Source organism: Microtus oregoni, unplaced genomic scaffold (assembly GCF_018167655.1).
Source record: "Microtus oregoni isolate MIOR12 unplaced genomic scaffold, Mior012 000020F_ref0000438, whole genome shotgun sequence".
Taxonomy (NCBI): Eukaryota; Metazoa; Chordata; class Mammalia; order Rodentia; family Cricetidae; genus Microtus; species Microtus oregoni.
This window is the reverse complement of record NW_024543079.1, coordinates 38,220,030-38,225,282: the sequence shown is the minus strand read 5'-3', so window position 1 is coordinate 38,225,282 and position 5,253 is coordinate 38,220,030.

Below are 5,253 nucleotides of genomic sequence, written 5' to 3'. Positions count from 1 at the left end.
CTTTCCGAGTCTGTGAACAGAAATGAGGACACCACCAGCTCATGTTTGTTGACATGGAAGTATTTCTCTTTATTCAGTGTTCTCTGTCTCTGTCTCTGTCTCTCTCTTTGTCTCTCTCTCTCTCTTTGTCTCTCTCTCTCTCTCTCTCAAACACACACACACACACACACATATATATATATGGAAAGATTTATAAAATAGTAAAGGGATATTTAGGATTTATGCTAAAGCCCTTACACATACACAATAGGTTGTGGTCTAGCAGAAACATATGAAGGGGGGGGGAACATAAGTCAAGTCCTGAAGAAGACAACAGAGTGAAAAGTAGATTCACAAACCACAAAATAGAAATGGTTAAGAAATGGCTAATGGCAATCCAGTACGGGGATTTGTTGTGGAATATTATTTGAATTGGACAGAGATGTGTTACATTCGTTTATGCTGCATTGGTTTAATTATGAAAAGATGTGTTGCATTTGTTTCGCCTCGTCTGCCTAAGGCACCTGAATGGTCTAATAAAAAACAAAACAGTCAGTACCTAGGCAGGAGAGGTATAGGCAAGAATGGAGGGCAGACAGAGTGACTAGGAGGAGAAATTTAGCCTCTAAGAAATAGGAGAGAAGAGAGGAGAGAACAAGGGAAATGCCTGGGACCAGTCAGGCATCCCACCCCCCCAGCAGACAGAGTAGGACATAAAGAAAGGAAGAAAGGTAAAAAAGCCCTGAGGCAAAATGCAGATTAAGAGAACCAGGCTAAAATAGAGCTAAGATACGGCTGAGCATTCATAACTGACAGTAAAATCTCCGTGTCATGATCTGGGAGCTGGCTGGTGGTCCAAAAGAAAAAGCTTGCTACAGGGAGTCTATAACTTGTTCAATCTTATTCTCTCATTCAAAATATTCCCCCAAAGGAAGATTAAAAGAAGACAACTCGGGTTGCAGATGTCTCAATGGTTCAAAGCACTTCTTGCTCTTACAGAGGGCCTAAATTCAGCTCCGAGAAACCACAGCAAGCAGCTCACAATCACTTCTAACTCTAGATCAAGGGGACCTGACACACTCTTCTCCTAGCAGCAGGCACATACATATGTGCGCACACATGTGTGCACAAGTGGACATGAGGACACAAGCACACACACAGACAAAAAAAAACTTAAAATAATCTCAGGATAATATATAGGTGAGGAAAACAAAAGAATGTTGCTGTGGTGGTTTGAATGACACCCACAGGTTCATATATTTGAATTCTTGGTGGAGCTGTTTGGGAAGAATTACAGGGTGTGGCCTTGTTGGAGGAGATGTGTCATTGGGGGTGGGTGGGCTTTGAGATTTAAGAAGCTCGTGCCATTCCCAGACAGCCGTCTCCTTCTGCCTCCTACTGGTAGATAAGGCCACAAGCTTCAACTGCACCTCCTGAAAACATCCCGTGTACATTCACCCCTCCCCACTTCTGATTTACTATTTTAGAGGGTGGCTATTAAGAAACCCGTATCATGCCGGGTGGTGGTGGCACACGCCTTTAATCCCAGCACTCGGGAGGCAGAGGCAGGTGGATCTCTGTGAGTTCGAGACCAGCCTGGTCTACAAGAGCTAGTTCCAGGACAGGCTCCAAAGTCACAGAGAAACCCTGTTGAAAAACCAAAAAAAAAAAAAAAAAAAAAAAAAAAGAAACCCGTGTCAGGGGCTGGAGAGATTCTGCGGTGGTTAAGAGCACTGGCTGCTCTTCCAGAGGATCAGGGTTTGGTTCCCAGCACACATATGGAGCCTCACACCTGTCATGATCCATGTTCTAACCTCTGTGTGCACTGCATGAATGTGGTACACAGACATGCATGCAGGCAAAACACCCGTACTGGTAAAATAAAATAACAATGAAAAGAAACCTGTGTCATCCAGTTTGGACTGGAAAAGATAGAGAGTCTGGAGAGATGGATCTGTTGAAGGTGTTGCCATGTGGCTGTGGGTTCACGTGGGTCCGTGAAATGAAGACTCAGAGACACTGGAGAATCAACTTAGCCTTCTGTGGCCACAGGGGTCCCCGGCCTTCATGGACTGAAGCATTTTTTCCTTCCCCCAGGGCATTTTTATTTTTTCCTGTATTTACACTTTAGCCAGTTGATTTCCATAAGCTCAAAACAACCTGAAAGAAGCTTCCAAAAATACAATGCCAAGGGCAAATACCTGATTCAGGAGGTGCTGATGCTGCCCCCTAACCAAGTTTTACATAAGCATTGTATCCTTGGAAAACTCTCAGACAAGATTCACGTTGGGTGACAAAAGGTATCTGTAACACAAAGGATGGATTAGGGCTGGGTGCTAACTCCAGAGCTAGGCTAGGTGTGGCCCAGTAGGGGTGAGGGAAAGTTGCTAACTCTGGTGGCAGGCCAACAGGAAATGCTGCTACGTGGACCAATGGTTAGCACGCTGGCTGTTCTTCCAACCATTTGAACTCCAGTTCCAGGGCCTCTTCTAGCCTTTGCGGATAGCACGCATGATGCTGTGCATTTACACACATGCAGGGTAAACACTCTTACACCTAAAATAAAATAAAATAAGATGGTGGATGACTGAGGAAGGTAGTTGACATTAGCTATCCTTTGGCTACCACCTGCACATATGCATACCTGAAAACACATGTACATACCCAGAGAGAGGGGATGGGGTGAAAGAAATTGAAACACCAGAAGTTAGAAAAACCACCATGTTCGTGGACTGGAAGAATTAATGTGGTGTTATGTCTATCCTACCAATACAATAGCCATCAAAATCCTAATGACATTCTTCACAGGACTAGAAAAAGGGAGTCAGAAAGATAACGTGGACACACCAAAGACCCCAAATAGCAAAAACAATTCTAAGCAGAAAGAGCAATGCTGGAGTTATCATAAGACCCGATCTCAGCCTGTACCCCCAAACCATGGTAATGAAAACAGCACGGCCCTAGCACAAAAACAGACACTTAGTGCCAATGTCACAGAATAAAAGACTTCGAAAGCTCTCAGAGCTGCAGCCACTAACTTTTGACAAACGTGTCAAAAAATATGCATGGGAAAGCCAGCAAGATGGTTCTGTGGGTAAAATCTCTTGCTGCACAAGCCTGACCACTGTGTTCCAGCTCTGGTACCACAGAAAACTTGGCAGACTGGAGCATCTGTAATCCCATCCCTCCAGGGGGATGAGAGTCAGAGGTAGGAGCATCACCAGGAGGCCAGGAACAGGCAGGGAAGCAGAAGTAACAAGAGCGACCTTGCCCCAGTACAAGGAGGGAGAACAAATGTCCAAAAAGTTGTTCTTCAATGCACCACAGCATATGCACATATGCACACCAGCGTTTTCTCTCTCTCTCTCTCTCTCTCTCTCTCTCTCTCTCTCTCTCTCTCCTCTCTCCTCTCTCTCTCTCCTCTCTCCTCTCTCTCTCTCTCTCTCTCTCTCTCTCTCTCTCTCCTCTCTCCCACCCCTCCTCTCCCCCCCCCCCCCCGTCTCCAGACACTACACAACAGTTTTATGTCAAACAAATGCTGCCTGTTTTTATAGCTGGAGTCCAGGTTTAGATATGAGTGTAAACATGCATATGATGTAAAGCTGGAGAGGACGTGAGCAATGGGAGAATGGAAAGAACAATGAGTTTAAAAGCCGCAGTGTCTCTGGGTCCCACAGAAAACACACATCCAGTGTAGACTGGTTCCGGAAGCGTAGTCTAAGCTGTCATGCTACTACGCTGACCCCTTCCGTTGCTCTTGACCTAGCTGTATGACACCCACTGCTGAAGTCACATATCCCCGCTTTCCAGAGAATGGATCTGATGAATGAGTGACTTTCTTTGGGGAATAGCCAGTGACTTCAGGAGAAAGAATACAAATGGATAGTCCCTTTGTGAGGCATCTACAGTGCAGTTTGTGCTGCATGGCTGTATCATCCAGTCCAGACCATGGCACACCTGTCTGTGTGTGTGGCTGTGCCACATCCTGCCTGGCTCCTTCCTCACCAACTCTCCCACTTCCTTCCTCCCCCCTCCCCGGCCTTTCTTGAAAGGTAATCTTTAGATGATCGCATGTCTTCCAACTACAGCTGTTGAGGGCCTATAGGCCACACAGGATGGTTCAGGGAGGACAGAGGATTCAGCTTGCCCCTGGTCCCAATCCTCATGAATGCAATGTTATGTGTCTACAGGTGCTCGAAGCCATTTTGAAAGTGTAGCCAAAGGGTCTAAAGACTGAGACCAATAGCTGAGGACAATGCTTAAACTCTTAAGATTCAGGCAAAGCCTTTTACATACTTTTGCTTGTTTTAAACCATTTTGGAGCCGGGCAATGGTGGCGCAGGCCTTTAATCCCAGCACTCGGGAGGCAGAGGCAGGCGGATCTCTGTGAGTTCGAGACCAGCCTGGTCTACAGAGCTAGTTCCAGGACAGGCTCCACAGCCACAGAGAAACCCTGTCTCGAAAAACCAAAACAAAAACAAAAACAAAAACATTTTGGTTTTGTTAGGGTGGATTGACAGGCATGTCTGTGTGTCCTGTCCCTCTGGGAACCTTGCTTTTGGGACAGCTACAGGGGACAATATGGACCACTCACAGACATGGAGACAGGACATGCAGGATCTTGATATACCTTCTCAATGACCCAAGGAGAGGTTGTTGTATCTAGAACTATGCTTTCAATTTTTTCACTTTAGAAACTCTGGTGTTCTCATTTTTAAAGTGGTGGGTAAACACATTACTTTTTCACCATGAACTCTATTAGTGAAACACTTTAGTACACCAAAATGTACTGTAAAACAGACTAGCCCAGAAAACAAAGGATTTGCCAAGAAACGCGGGGTCATGATTGCATCTAAACTGAAAAGTTCCTAGAACGCATCTTTGTCAGGCCATCATGAACACAGTCATCAACAACAAGGGGCTAGAAAATATGAACTTTCCCTTACCTTAGTGGGAAGACTCTCCACACAAATGAGACACAGTTTCACACACCCTTGAGAAATGGGTGGTTTAATCAGCCACAGGAGCCCACCTAGGTTTGCACACAGCTCCAAACTACAGGCTCTCCCAGCCTCCGTTAACTGACTCCACCCCTGACGTCATAGAGAGTATCAAGAAGAAGCAGCAACATAACTTATGCATGACACTGTGGCAGGGCCAATGCTCTGTTTCAGAGATAAGAACTGCATGAGAGCCTGAATAGACAGCTATCTGAACCAGTCCAGTCACAATAGGGCTCAACGACAGGTCTAAACAGTTGCATTGTGTGGAATC